This window comes from Pan paniscus, chromosome 8 (assembly GCF_029289425.2).
Source record: "Pan paniscus chromosome 8, NHGRI_mPanPan1-v2.0_pri, whole genome shotgun sequence".
NCBI lineage: Eukaryota > Metazoa > Chordata > Mammalia > Primates > Hominidae > Pan > Pan paniscus.
Genome location: NC_073257.2, coordinates 128,384,387 through 128,400,759, shown reverse-complemented (window position 1 = coordinate 128,400,759; position 16,373 = coordinate 128,384,387). Strand labels below are relative to the sequence as shown.

Sequence of the window (16,373 nt, the reverse complement as noted above, 5' to 3'; positions counted from 1 at the left end):
GCTGGAGTGCAGTGGAGCGATCTCGGCTCACAGCAAGCTCCGCCTGCCGGATTCACGCCATTTTCTGCCTCAGCCTCCCGAGTAGCTGGGACTACAGGCGCCTGCCACCGCGCTCGGCTAATTTTTTGTATTTTTAGTAGAGACACGGTTTCACCGCGGTCTCGATCTCCTGACCTCGAGATCCGCCCACCTCGGCCTCCCAAAGTGCTGGGATTACAGGCGGGAGCCCCCGCGCCCGGCCCTCCCCTGTCATTTTCTGAAGTGAAATCACCTAGATTGCCATTTACGTTACTGAAGAAATCCACAAAATTATCTCCTATCTCTCTAAACCTCAGTTTTTCTCTGTAGAGTAAGAACAATAATGGTAACTTCATCACGGAGTTGTGGGGAATATATAAAATAATACATGTAAGGGCTTAGCACAGCCCCTGCTAAGTGGCCAAGAAGGGGCAGCTGCTGCAAATATCTAAGGCTGCTTAACTCTGAGGATTATCTCCTTGGGCAATTACTAAGATTCTGCCAAAGGTGGGAGATGCTGGTTCCATAAAAGCAGCTCAGCTGTAATGGAGAACGCCTCTTCAGCTAATAACCTGCTAGAAATTCTAAATATCAAATATCTCTTCTAGGATATCTGAAGACAACCAAATTTCCTGAAGAACTGATGAGTTTTAGGAAAGCCACAGAGAGATAAGAGACTCACATAAGCACAGAGAGGAAGTAACAGGAAGAGAGTTACTGGTTCCCGAAGTGCCCCTCATCCACTGGGGGATTATGGGAGTTGCATCCATGTGATTTGTATCTACGAAGTTGACATTGTTAGCCAGAGTAGCAGATAACAGGTAGCCCTCGGTTGCCTACAGATGGCCCAGGGATTCTGCAGCCCACACCATTTTAATGTCATTATTCAGGGAATAAGAACCAGAAGGGTCTGACCTCCTTTCCTTCCTTCTTGAGTAATTGACACTACCTGGAGTTCAGCTGGTAGCTCTGCATCTATGAGTGATTGCAGTGGAAGCTGGCTGTGAAGAACTATACAATTTCTAGCTCTACAAGTTTAATTCCACTTAAATTACATCATGGAACTGGGACACTGGGAATGGCCAGCTGAGTGGGCGTGGATGCAGATGAGGTCCCCAAATCACTTTTGAGTCTCAGATAGTATTTATGTGTGAAACATGTTCTGCCAACCCCACTATCGGTATCAATAAAACACAATCATGCTCACTCTCAACCCTTCAAAACTGGATCCTGTGTTCCCGTACTGAAAACACTTGGGAACCACTCTCCCAGGCGAATATGTAACTATTTGAAGTTAAATGTGCTGCCTGTTCTGCCCTGGACTGCCAGATGAACAGGCTGTGAGTCGCCCGATGGCCTCATCTGCTCTCCTTCCAGCCTCCCCAGGAGAGTGGGAGCCCAGTGGTCTCCAACGATGTGAATCTCAGAAGATCAGTGCCCACTTCTGGAGAGTAAACGGTTTCAGAATGTGCCAGAATGAGCCAGTAATAAAATAGTGTATGTAATGGGAGCCTCTGGCTCCTTGATTTGCCAAGATAACCTGACAATAACATCTACAGAGAAATAATGGGATTTGGGTCCAATTAAGGGAAGATATAAAAGCACTCCAAATATTCATTAGCTATTTTTCTTCATAGTCATATGAGAAAATAACAGTACATCTAACTCTTAAGGTAGTTGTCATGGGTCATTATCTTGTCCCTCTGCTATGAAGAAGGAGTTAATTTAATAAGAATCATTGCAGGAAATTGCTATTAGAAAGAATTTCTTCAAGAAAACAATAATGAGAATAATGACTTAACCCCATGAAATTCAAGCGTATCTGTTTCTTATAGTAAGTTTAGCTTTTCATTTACTCCATGAGTTTCCTATAACACAACCTATTTAATATTTTGGATTAATTATACCAATTTATTAGAATTGACACTGATAACACATGAAATTCAGTTTAAAGATGAGATTAATTCCTTAATTAAATTGCCTTAGCTATATTTACAATTCTGAAAACAGAAAAGACTAGTAAATGAGGTCAAATTGGCTTCTGACTGAAGCTAAAAATAGTTGTCATTCACAGTATTTTTCTGTTGAATAATGGGTAAAGCCAGTGCTCCTGGGGGAGTGACTGTGTCATTGATCACACCTAGAGCATTGCTTTAGGAAACACCCCAGAGAGCAGAGCCTGTGGGTTCCCATGTGACTGCGATATAGTTACCTGGCAAACACTCACAAGAAATGCCTCATTGCCTCCCACCACCGTTTGCTCCAGCCCACACACGTGTTCATCTTTTTCACCTGAAAAATGCAGGAACCATCTACAAAACTGGAAAATCATTCAGGACCCAGGTGTTTTCTCCTTTAATACATTTTTGAGGATAAGATAAAATTTCATCGATTTTTTACATTCTTGCCCACAAAGCTAATCTAACAGTAACAACCAATAGTCGGGATAAAAAATTAAATGTCATATTCCTATATATGTAGTCTCTGATACATTTTAATACAGAATCCAAACTAGAAGTTCAACCTGAGTGAGAACTTGAGTATTGGGAATTTTACTGTAATATAGGCATAAGATTTTTTTTAAATGAATAAAAGGTATCACTGGCTATTAAATGTGTAAGCAGCCACTGTTGTCATGCTATGTCCACCTTCTTCCACTAGAGGGCCCCTCAACTAAATACATTGAAGGGATGTGAAATTTTTTTTTAAGATGAAAAGATCAATATTCTCTTTAATCAAAAAGGCTTTTGAATCTATACCATTATGGTACATTGGCGGAAAGTTATTTCACAGAAAAGCATGCAGATATTCGATTAGAGCTTTATAAGGCAGAGAACTATGACTAGAAGACAATGTCAACAAAATAAAAAATAGAAATGTACAGTGTTAATGATGAATGGAAACTTTTAAAAGAATAATAACATAACTTACAAACACTCTTACCTGTTTAAATATTATTATATTTTTAAGGGCAAGAGTCTTGGAAATAATCCTAAACATTCTCAGTTTTATAGATGGAGAAACTGAAGCTCAAGGAGGGGAAATAATTTGCCCGGGACAAGATCACCAGTTACTCTGTGGGGGCAGAGCCAGGTGCCCTAAGCTCCAGCTCAGTGCGTTCTCCACTATTCTCTAATGTAATAGCATCCTCTATCTCTACCTATCCATCTACCTACCATCTACAATAAATAATTTTACCTCTAATTCTCAAGTCCTGGGAAAAGTCCCGTACCACCTGACTTTTGGGTAATACTGCAGGTAGGATGGCCATTTTCTTCACTGTTATGTGGAACTGTGTTCCTACAGCCACACACCTCTGTTCTCCCATGATGTCCCTGGCTTCTCCAAATGTCCGTCAACAGGTTAGCAGATGAACAAATGTGGCATATCCATACAATGGAATAACACTCCACAATATAAAGGCGTGGCCTATTGTGAAATGCAACAACATGGACAAATCTTGAAAGCATGATGCTGGGTGAAAGGAGCCAGACATATAAGAATACACACCGCAATTCGATTTATCTACAATCCTAGACAATGGAAACGAATCTTTTTGCACAAAAAGAAAATTTGTGGTTGCCTGGAACCAGGTGGAGGAAAAAATGGACTGCAAAGGGGCAAGAGGAGACTCCTGGGAGTCTACCTTGATCATGGTAATGGTTTCACAGGCTAACACACTGTGCGAACTCATCAGATTGGCCATTTTAAATGGGTGCCATTTATTTTAAATTAAGTTTATAGCAAAGTTGGTTTTTAAAAATAACCCCATGAGGCAGGTGCTATTTAAATCCCTATTTGATAGAAAAAAAGCAAATAATAATGGAATATATTTATTAAATGGGAGAACAAGAATGATATCAACTTAAAAATAATATCAACATAATAAATCAATTACAATTAAATTATATAACATAACACTCGAGTTTACTGATTCTAAAGATTTCTAAATATAAAATCTCATTATCTAAAGCCATCTAGATTTTTAAAAAATTAACATATTTTAAAATTAAGGGCTAAGTACAGTAAAGTACCCAAATATTAAATGCATCCTTTGATTAATTTCTATACATGTAAACACCCATGTAACTATCACTCAGATAAAGATATAGAAGATTCTAACAATGAGAGGGCTTCCTTAGGACCCCTCCCAGTCAGTAACCACTCGCAGGAGTCACTATTCTGACCTACATCACCTTTGACTATTACTTTTATCGTTTTTGAACTTCTTCAGATTGGACACTTTGAATAGGTGCCATTTATTTTAAATAATAAAGTTTATAACAAAGTTGATTTTAAAAAACAACCCCATGAGGCAGGTGCTATTAAAATCCCTATTTCATAGGAAAAAAAGCAACTAATAATGGAATATATTTGTTAAATGGGAGAACAAGAATAATATCAACTAAAAAAGAATAATATCAACACAATAAATCAATTAAAATTAAATTATAGAACACAATACTTGAGTTTACTGATTCTAAAGATCATATGATTTGTACTCTTGTGTCTGACAGTTTTCATTCAATATCATGTCTATGAAAATCATTCCTGCTGTTGTGCATATTAATTAGATGCTTCTTTTCAATGCTATGTAGTATTTCATTGCATGAATATACCGCAATTTATTTAGCCACCTATTACTAATAGGTATGGGTTGTTTCTGACTTTGGGCTATTAAAATAAAGCCACTATAACATTTTTGAACACATCTTTTGGTGAGAATGGGGCCATAATTTCTGGTGCGCATATATCAAGATAAGATTGCAGTGTCATAAATGTTTTAAAGTTGCATGTTTAGCTTGTTTTGATTAGATAAAATATACAGGCATAAAATATAAGACTAATTAGTAGTTTTCCTGGAAAGTTGTTTTTGTTATCATTAGGTAAGCAGGTGTTAATATCTTTCCCACTCGGGGGTCTTTGGAAAACCTCCCAAAATGAATTTCAAGGATAACAGTTTTCTAGAATGTGACTTTGTCAAATGATCCATGATGAGTTAAAATGAAGTTCATAGCAGGTATTTCTTCCTTTCTGGCTTTTCTCCCAGGACCCCACAAACAATCATTCAAACCAGTGCTTCAACAATTTCACTTCTGTATGGGTGGCAGGAATGCTCTTTTCTAAGGAAGTAAGCTGTCTTTTTCCTGCCACTTCTCAGATCAGCCATACTTTCAGACTCATTTTTACCATTCAAGATAGATGGCCGTTGCCATTAATTCAGTCAATTCATTAATGGTTTAGGCTTTACCTTGAGCACTTAAGGTTCCCGTTGTGACCAGAAGTTTTTCCTTTTCATGCATGTCTGAGCTTTTCCATCTCTGGCTTGAGTTTGAGGGTCCCCTGGATGCAAGTGCTACTTATGAGAAAAACAATATGAGTTCTTTCGAGTTCCTAAAACTACTCTATGAATATAGATATCAAAGGAAAATACTCAGTATATTCAGTTTTATCCGTTACATAATTTGAAATCATATTATCTTGGCACTTTACAAAAGCTTTTAAAAGTTTTTATTTATTTATAATTTTAGAGACAGGGTCTCACTTTGTCACCCAGGCTGGAGTACAGTGGCATGATCATAGCTCACCACAACCTCAAACTCTTGGGCTCAGGCAGTCCTCCCACCTCAGCCTCCCAAGTAGCAGGCACACACCACCATGCCTGGCTAATAATTTTTTTTTTTTTTTTTTTTTTTTAGAGATAGGGTCTTGCTATGTTGCCCAAGCTGGTCTCAAACTCCTGGCCTCAAACTCCTCCCGCCTCAGTGCTGAGATTACAGGCATGAACCACTTAGTCTGGCCACAAATATTTTTATATAACATCTCTTTCAACACAGACATAAGTACAGGCATACCTCGGAGACACTGGGACCACAGCAATAAAAGGAGTCCAAAGTATTTTTTTGCTTCCCAGTGTGTATAAAAGTTATGTGTGTGCTACACTGTAAGGGTGCAACAGTATCATGTCTAAAAAACCAATGTGCATACTGTAATTTAAAAATACCTTGTTGCTAAAAAGTGCTAATGATCATCTGAGCCTTCAGTGAGTCATAATCTTTTTGCTGCTGGAGGTCTTGCCCCAGTGTTGGTCGCCAACTGATCAGGGTAGTGGTTGGCAAAGGTGGGAGGCTGTGGCTAATATCTTAAAATAAGACAACAGGGAAGTTTGCTGCATCGATTGACTCTTCCTTTCACAAAGTGTTTCTCTAGAGCATACAATGATGTTTGATAGCATTTTACTGACAGTAGAACTTTTTCCAAATTCTAGCAAGACCTCTCAAACTCTGCTGCTGCATTATCAACTGAGTTTCTGCAATATTCTAAATTCTTTGTTATCATTTCTTTTCTTTTCTTTTCTTTTCTTTTTTTTTTTTTTTGAGACGGAGTCTTGCTCTGTCGCCCAGGCTGGAGTGCAGCGGCGCGATCGCAGCTCACTGCAATCTCCACCTCGCGGGTTCACACCATTCTCCTGCCTCAGCCTCCCGAGTAGCTGGGACTACAGGCACCCGCCATCACGCCCGGCTAATTTTTTGTATATTTAGTAGAGATGGGGTTTCACCGTGTTAGCCAGGATGGTCTCGATCTCCTGACCTCGTGATCCATCCGCCTCGGCCTCCCAAAGTGTTGGGATTACAGGCATGAGCCACCGCGCCAGGCCTAACGGTGATATTTTTAAGTAGCTTTAACTCAGAAAATTCAGTGCCATGGTAATACAGTCGGCCCTTCATGTTGGTCAGTGCCACATCCGTAGATTCAACCAACTGCAGATCGAAAATATTTGAGGAAAAAAAAAATAAAAGTGACAATATAACAATAAAAATAATATACCTAAAAGCAATAAAACATAGCAACTACTTACATAGCATTGACCTTATGTTAAGTATTTTGAGTAATCTTGAGACGATTTAAAGTATGCTGGAGCATATATGTAGGTTGTATGCAAATACCACAACATTTTATATAAGGGACTTGAGTATCTGAGGATTTTGATATCCTGGGTGGGGGGAGCCTGGAACCAATCCCTGAGGCTATCAAGGGACAACTACAGTTTAATTTGAATATAGATAAATAGATATGAAATAAATTTTATATGTAAAAAACATTTGCCATTACCTAATTAACTACGGCACATTTTTCACCTCACCAAGTAGCTCCAGGAGGTTTCAGATATCATGCCAGAGTATAAATGCCCTTTTATAGGTAAATGTTTGCTTTTTCCTATAATTCCATAGAAAAAGATCAAGAAAAGAGAGGTTTCCAGGATATATTTCCAATTTAAACCACTGAAAAGCTTACATCAATAATAATTGAGGAAAGGTCATAAATACACACATAAAATTTATTTTTAAAACTGGGTAATCAGTGCTTAAATGAGTCACTTTTTCAGTGTGGTTGTTTTTTTATTCCACAATTTCAAGCATATACATCCTTGTGGTTTAAAAGGTTTTGTGACCACAAAGCCCATTAGGGTTGCCTGGCAAATAAATACGAAGAAATTACCTGCCCATACTTTTTCTATGAACAGCTTGTCTAACTCACAGCAAGGTCAAAAACAGAAAATTAGCAATAGTTCTTCACTCACTGCTAACCCAGCAAGATCATTCAGTCATTCTAGAAAAACGGGTGTTATTTTAGCTTAGAATAACATATAACCAGCGCATTTACCTCTCAGCACTAACGTAGGGAAAAAAGTGAGCTAACAGAAGGAGCCGTGGTCAAATAATAAAGGAAAAATAAGTTACAGGCTGCCCAATGAAATGATGAGAAGGAAAGTAAACTGAGATTCAACTTGGAAAATTCCATCTAGGAAAAAAGGAGTCAGAAAAGATCTTCTGGAGAAGATAATTGGAGATTGTGTGTACAGCGTCTGCCTTGTCCATCAGCTCCTAAGTTCTTGAGGCCAGAAGCAGGGCCTTGTGGTATGTTAAGAAGAAATAGTTAGAGCCATTGTGGCTTGCCTGTGTGTCCCTAAAAAGAGATATTCAGTGCCCAAGTAAAATGGCAGGTACAGAAAATAGAAAGCAGGACCAATAAGGAGGCAGAGACCTTTGTGTGTAATGACTGACCAAGAGGCTCGAGTGATGTTCTTGTAATGACACAACACAAAGAAAAGGACCAGTTCTTATAAAAATTAGATTAGTTATGGATATAGAAGAATACATTATTTTGTCTAGTAGGCCTGGTCACATCAGCTGTTCGTAAAATCTTACACTGGGACTTTAATGAGCTCTCATTATCTCAAAACTGGGCTAAAACATTGGAGAACAGAAACTTCTGAGAACCAGAGTCCTAATTCTTCAAGGCATGTGTTCATACCAGTGTCAAGTTAACCGTATGGTCACAGCCAGAGACTAGGTCTGCACAGCAGCTCCTGGCTGCTATTTAGGAAATACAACATTGAATGCCTAATTACTGCAGGCTTAGCTGTTTATACTTGAGTTCTAAGCTTATTTACTAATTGAAACACTTGCATTGTAAGCTCGCCTGCTTCCTCTTCTATTAACCCATGGGAATAAAGTGGGCAGATAGAGGTGGGAGAAAAACCCACTTTTGTCTTTGAATACCTTTATAACAAATTAATATTGAATTTTCAGAAAAGAATACTTAGTCCAATCAGGCTGCTATAACAAAATATCATAAACTGGGTGGATTTCAAACAACAGAAATTGATTTCTCACAGTTCTGGAGGCTGGGAAGTCCAAGATCAAGGTGCCAGCAGATTCCGAGTCTGGTGAGGGCCCCTTTTTTGGTTCATAGATGACGTCTTCTTGCTGCATCCTTAAAGAGAAGAAGAGTGAGGGGTCTCTCCCAGGCCTCATTTATAAGGGCACTAATCCCATTGATGAGGCCTCTGCCCCCATGACCTAATGACCTCCCAAAGGCCTTCAGTCCTAATACCATTGCCTTGGGTGTTAGGATTTTAATATAGGAATTTTGCTGGGACACAAACATTCAGACCATAGGAAATCCTGATAAGATATGTCTAGGGTAGAAAGAATCATGTTGCAGTGGCTGTTGCTCTTTTGCTGAAAACCTCCTTATAGTGTCACATATTCCTTAGAAGAAAAGCCAAAGTCTTCATCATGATCTACTCTCCAACCCACCACCTCAGACCTGGCCTCCTCTTCACCCTTCTCCAGCTGGGCTCCAGTCACCTGCCTCCATCCTGTCCTTACAGCAGAGCTGACCGCTGCCCCCTCCCCTGGCCCTCACACTCAAGGCCTTTGCCCTGGCCCTTCCTCAGCCCACAGCTCTCTTCCCCACACAGCCACAGGGCTGAGCCTCACTTCCTCCAGGGATTCTCCCAAATGCCTGCTACCTCTGCAGTGAGCCCTTCCCCTGCCACCAAATATAAAATTTCAGCACCCATTCCAGCCAATACTTCCTCTCCTTCTTCTATTCTTCATTTAAAAAAATCCTTAGCATTTATCACTATAGAACATATATTATTTATTAATCAATTATCTCTCAGCATCAGAAATCAGCTCTGGTGGGCAGAACAGCTGCTCTCTCTCCTGATACGGGGGGAGGCTCCGAACAAACATTTGTTGAATGCATGTGTGAACAAACACTCACAAATCTACCACCCAGTTGAAGGATCAGGACAAACCTCTGAGTGACCCTCCTCTATTCTACCGACTTCCCTCCCCCCATCACAGGTGGTCACAAATCTAAATACGTTTATCTCTCCCCTGCTGTCTTCATACTTTGTGTGTTTTACAATATGTTTGTATCTCTAAAAACATACTGTTTGGTTTTGCATATTTCTGACTTTCTATAAATGGAGCAAACTACATGCATTCTTCTGTGACTCAGCTTATTCATTCAACAGTTTCCAAAACTCATCCATGTTGTGTGTCCATGTTGTGTGTAGCTTGGATCCAGTGTTCACCACTGTATAGTATTCTGTTGTATGATTACATCACAATTAATTATCTGGGCATATGTGGACATTTGTAGTATTCCTAGTTTTGGCACAAAACTCGTTGCTGTGAACATTCTTATACATGACCCTGTGCAATTGTATATGATTTTTTCAGGTTACATATCTAGGAGCGAACTTGATATGTAGGGTCTTCATAGGTTGGCCTTAGTCTTTACTGGATAGTGTCAAATTATTTCCAAAGAGGTTGTTCCAATTTACATTCCCATGAGAGCTGTAAAACTGTTTCAGTTGTTCTACATCCTCACAATAACTTGATGTTATCAGGCTTTTAAAAGTTTTGGTAATCTGTTGCCAGTAAAACAGTCTGGTCATTTCAATTAGTTTCCCTGATTGCCAATGACCTAGAACTTCTTTTTGGGTTATTTGGATTTATTCCTCAATAAAGTGCCTTTGACCATTTTTTATTGGGTTGGTTTTCTCCTTTTTATTAATTTGTAAGCATCACTTATATATTCTGGATATAAATAATTTTCCAGTTATATGTTTTGAAATATATTCTCCCAGTTAAAGGATTGGATTTTCACTTTCTTTATGTTTTCTTTTCATGAACAGAAGTTCTTAATACTACTGTAATTGAATATATTATGTTTCCCTTTATGGCAGGGGTCCCCAACCCCCAGGGCCACAGATTGGTGCTGGTCCATAGCCTGTAAGGAATCAGGCCTCACAGCAGGAGGTGAGTGGTGGGCAAATGGGTGAAGCTTCATCTGTATTTATAGCCATTCCTCATTGGTCACAGTACTGCCTGAGCTCTGCCTCCTGTCTGATCAGTGGCAGCATTAATCTCATAGGAGCACAAACCCTACTGTGAACTGTGCATGAGAGGGATCTAGGTTGCATGCTCCTTATGAGAATCTAATGACTGATGATCTGTCTCCCATCATCCCCAGATGGAACCATCTAGTTGTAGGAAAACAAGGTCAGGGCTCCCACTGATTCTACATTATGGTGAGTTGTGTAATTATTTCATCACATATTACAATATAATAATAATAGAAATAAAGTGCACAATAAATGTAATGCGCTTATATCATCCAGAAACCATCCTCCCGCCCTGGTCCATGGAAAAATTATCTTCCACAAAACCGGTCCCTGGTGCCAGAAAGGTTGGGGACCACTGCTTTATGGTCTATATTTTTTAATATCTTAAAACAATCCCTCTCAATTCAGAAAACATAAAGATATTTGATACTGTCTTCCAATTGTTTTATAGTTCTTCCTTTTACATTTGAGTCTCGAATCCACCTACAGTTGATTTCTTTAGGTATCGTATGGTGTAAGGGGTCAAACTTCATATATCTAACCAGCTGTCCATGCACTATTTGTTGAACTGCCCAATCTGTCCCCACTCATCTGCATCTGCCAGTTCAATAATGCATCATTCCTATATTTGTGTGGGTCTGTGTCTATTTTGTTTCATTGGTTTCCTTGTCTATTACTTTTTTTAATTATTGTATTGTGTCAAGAACACTTAACATGAGGTCTTCCTCATCACAGATGTTTAAGTGTGTGATACAGTATCATTATCCACAGGCACGGTGTTGTACAGCAGCTCTCTAGCATTACTCTCTCTTGCGTAACTGAAACTTCATGCCCACTGATGAGCAACTCCGCATTTGCCATAGTAGAATGGCAACCACTATTCTACTCTGTCAATATTTATTCTTGATTAAAAAAATGAACAAACAAAAATGTTGAAAGGCAGAAGACAAAACTACTTCAACAGAATGATAATACTTCTCAGGAACCAATGTTTAATGATGACAGGCTAGAAGCATTTTCATTTACACCAGATGAAGCAAGGATGCTTGTCATTTATTATAATTTAAATTGTTCTGAAAGTGCCAAATAATGCATCAATTCAATAACAAGCAGTTAAAACCAGGTGGAAAGAAGGAGGCAATATTCCCTTATTTCCAGATGCTATCACTACATTGAAAAAAAAACCATTGAAAACCATAAGAGAGTTCAGTACGGTGGTTAGTTGTAAAATTTATATGCAAGAGTCAACAAACTTCATGCTACAGAAACAATTTGCATCATGAAAGAAGAAGTTCTACTCACAAAAACAAGACACAAAATATCTAGGAATCGCAATGGTAGCTAATAACAAGCACCTGTTGAAATGGGGATTTTTTTTTTTTTACATTTATCACTTAATCCTCAAAACAAACTATGGGGTTGGCATTAACATTATTACAATCATTTTGTAACTGAGAAAACTGAGCTTCAAAAAGCATCACCAGCTCGCCAAAATCATTTCCAGAACACAAGAGAGTCAGGATTTGCACCAAAGCTTGTGGTCTTAATGGCTGGAGACTGCTGCTCTACCTTTACAAAAAAAAAGCCATAGAACTCCACTAAAGTATTATACAAGCACCTGACTCAGTGGAGATATGTCTTGAAGAGGATGGCTGCATATCATAAAAGGTGTCAGTTCCTACCAAATTATATTTGAATTAAATGCAAACCCAATAAAATGTTGACAGGATTTTAAAAATATAACAACTTTATTGATACATAGTTTACATCAGAACTTTTTTTCTTAATTCACTGGGTGATTCTAAGTTTTGGAATTCTGAATGTGGAAATTCTGATAAAAGGGGGTAACTTGCCCTACCTAATACCAGAGTATGCTGGAAGCCACAGTTATTATTAAAATAATGAGGCAGAGGGTTAGACATAGACCAGGGTTCACAACTGCGGACAATTTTGCTCCTCAAAGACGTTTGGCAATGGCTGGGGGTATTTTTTTGTTACAATTGAGGGATGCTCAGTTGTGTGTTACTGACATCTAGAGGATGGAGGCCAGGGATGCTGCTAAGCATCCTACAATAATGCACAGGACAGCTGCCCAGTCCCACCTGCCAATGAATAACTAGTTCAAAACTGTCAATAGTGCCAAGGCTGAGAAACTAAAATAGATAAATGAACAGCACAAAGTAGTGAATCTGGTATTAGACCTAAGCATCTATAGCAATATAAACTAGTATAAAGATATCATTGAATCAATTAAATGGAAATTGATGGATTTTGGATAGAGAATGGTATTTTTAAAAAATAAAGCTAATCTTAACCTCACTTGAACGATGAGTGCATAAAAATAAAAAACATCTCCACAAGATAAAAACAAAGACAAAATGCAAACCACAACCTGGGAAAAATATTTGCAATATATATGTCAATCAAAACAATATCCATGATATACAAGGAGTTTTTACAAATCAATCAGGAAAAGACAAACCATCCAGATACAATAAATAAGAAAAGAGGTAAAATACACAAACAAGAAATTCAGAACTGAAATATATATACATATGAAAAATTACACATAAAATAGAATTAAATATAGTAATGACAATGCAAATTAAAGTGAGATATGATTTTGGCAAGAGATAAAACTGAAAGTCTGCAATGACTGAAAGCACAGGATTTTGAGTCCAATATCCTAGGAACGAATCTTACAGTGTCCTCTCTCACTAGCAGTCATATCTACTTCCAGCAATGTAAGCCTTCTCTTCTCCAATCTCACAGGAAAGCTACAAAGGGCATCTACCAAAGGTGTGGTTACATAATGAATAGTCTGAATTTATGTTGCCCACATGCTGGATAAACAGCTTTCCTTTCCTAGACTGACCTTGTTTGACTGTATAAATCTGTACAAATTCAATCTTCCTGGTGAAAATTCACTAGAGGCAATATCAGGAAATTTTATTAGCTGTAATGATTTATTTAGGCCTCTAGAGTGCCATTTATTTCCCAGTAGAAAAATAGTTTAGAGTATTTCAGTATTTCATTATTCACTGATTTCCTTCTAAAGTCCATTAAAAGTTTAAGTAAAAAAAAAATCTACTGGGCTGCCAACATCCTTAATGGCTTGGGCAGTATTTATGAATATTTCTGAAGATACAGTATTTGTGCATAACCATAATATCCTAAAAGAGCTTTTCTATATTAGAAAAAAATCCTTCTCCATTTGCTATCCCTAAATTATCTAAAATTCATGATTTGGTAGGGTACTTGAATATATCCATCGTTAGTTATCATACCTACGGGAATTGAGATTTCTAGGCAGCTTGAGGTCAACTGAAACCCAAAATCTCGGTGCAGATTTACCCAGTGCTCCCTGGGTCCCCAGATATCATTTATATGAGGCTGAAGTTGCCCAAGGGGCTAGTACACAGAGGGCACTCACATACCATGGGGAGCTGCTTGAACTTGCCCCCCAAACCTATTCTTCTCCAGTCTCCACAGCACATCACATCTTGAGATAGCTCAACTATGGTCACCCTTGACTTGCTTAGGTCCCCATCAGTCACAGGTGCCCACAGGAAGGAAGGCAGGTCTCCAGGGTCTGTTCTTTCTGACTCCAGGGATCTTGTTAATGCCTGTGTGCTGTGTGGAAGCATGACTTAGGAACAAAAGCACTTAGGAAAGAAAAGACTCCTTGCAAAAAAGTGTCAAGGAAGTAATTCTTTAGAAAAACTGGTCCATTAAGTAAAACACCCAACAGGTATTTATTTATTTATATAAATGTATAGGGTATGAGTGTAATTTTGTCACATGCATAGATTGAACAGTAGTGAAGTCAAGGCTTTTAGAGTATCTATCATCTGAATAACAACCATTGTGAGCATTAAGTAATTTCTCATTGTCCACCTCCTCCTGCTCCCTTGCTCTTTCAAGTTCCCATTTTCTATCATTCTATGTCCATGTGTACACATTATTTAGCTCCCACTTCTAAGTAAATCCGGTATTTGTCTTTCTGTGTCTGACTTGTTTCACTTAAGATAATGGCCTCCAGTTCCATACATGTTGCTGCAAAAGACATAATTTCATTCTTTTTTTTTTTTTTTTTTTTTTTATGAGACGGAGTCTCGTTGTGTCACCCAGGCTGGAGTGCAGTGGTGGGATCTCCGCTCACTGCAAACTCCACCTCCCGGGTTCACGCCATTCTCCTGCCTCAGCCTCCTGAGTAGTTGGGACTACAGGCACCTGACACCACACCTGGCTAATTTTGTGTGTGTGTGTGTGTATGTGTGTGTGTGTTTAGTAGAGACGACGTTTCACTGTGTTAGCCAGGATGGTCTCGATCTCCTGACCTCGTGATCCGCCCACCGCGACTTCCCAAAGTGCTGGGATTATAGGCCTGAGCCACCGCACCCGGCCAATTTCATTCTTTTTAATGGCTGAATAGTATTTCATTGTGTATATACACCATATTTTCTTTATCCAATCATCCCCAACAGATATTTAAACACCAGATTGCCACCAGGTTTACATTAGTCTTTTAACGTCAATCACAGTCACAAAAATGAGGCTATGTCTTTAGTGAAGAGCTCTGCAAAAGTTAAGGGTAAAGGTGTTCCTCTTAGGGAGCTAACTTAGAGGATGTGCTCAAGATCTTCCACGCGTCTCCCAGCTTCCTTGGGACGTGTTCCAAGTTCCTTACCATGGCTTGCAAGGTTGGTTGTTTTGCTCCCTCATGTCGTTTCTTCTCACTTTCTGCCGTGCACTCTGGCTCTGGCCACGCTGCTGTTTTTCAGATAAGCCAAAGAGGCTCCTACCTCAGGCAAACTTTTGCTGAATGGACAAATGAGCATGAGTTTGAAAGCCTGAGAAACAAGGACTTGCAGAGAAACAGTTGTTCCTGTGTCTTCCCATTTGGACCCCAGAGAGGATAACAAAAGAGATTCCAAGAATGATTGGTTAGTGGAATTCCCCAAGGGCCCTGGGGACTCACGGCAGAGTTGCTCAGCTCTCCTCTCACTTTTCTTTTGCTCAGTCAGGAACAATTATTTCCTCCCCACTACACTCCCTATCCTCATATTCTCCCATCACCCACACACCTGGCAACACTCACCAATGGCCTACCCAGCGACCCTGGTCTTCAATCGGTATCTATCTATCTGTATCATAATTCCCTCCTGAGCATGAAATCTTCCCCTTTGGTGCTGTCCTCCAGTCCCACCCTCACTGTGCTAATTTTTTCCCCGACTTTCTTTTTTTTTGAAACTAATTTTTTACAGCACGGTCTTGCTATATTGCCTGAGCTGGTCTTGAGCACCTGGGCTCAAGTAATCCTCCGAATCAGCCTCCCGAGCACCTGGAACTACCCTGTGCCTAGCTTCAAGCATCTTTTGAGTAGTCTCTATTTGCTTAGTGAGCTATGAAGATGTCTGAATATGCCCACACATTCAGGACTTCATCAGGATGGGAGGTGCCACAGGGCCTTTTTTTCACAATATCTCAAAAAGAAAAAAAATCAGCGCAGTTATATAAAGGTAGGCTACATCCTAGACCCCTAAAATGGCAACGTCTTCTCAAATGCCACTACTTAGTAAAAGGAGTCAAAAAAGGAAAGAGATAAAATTCCTGAGAATCTATGGAGGTAGCTTGGTCATTGTGA

The 16,373-nt window shown here is 39.2% G+C and overlaps 1 protein-coding gene across 1 annotated transcript in view; it reads right to left on the bottom strand.

Moving 5' to 3' along the window:
- The window catches only part of PNLIP (pancreatic lipase), a 53,899-nt gene extending 45,106 nt beyond the window's left edge, over positions 1-8,793 (bottom strand). The window contains exon 1 of the mRNA XM_063607209.1: positions 8,697-8,793. The gene's annotated coding sequence lies outside the window, so the exon portion shown is untranslated. The remainder of the gene's footprint in view (positions 1-8,696) is intronic.
- Positions 8,794-16,373: the final 7,580 nt, after the last annotated feature.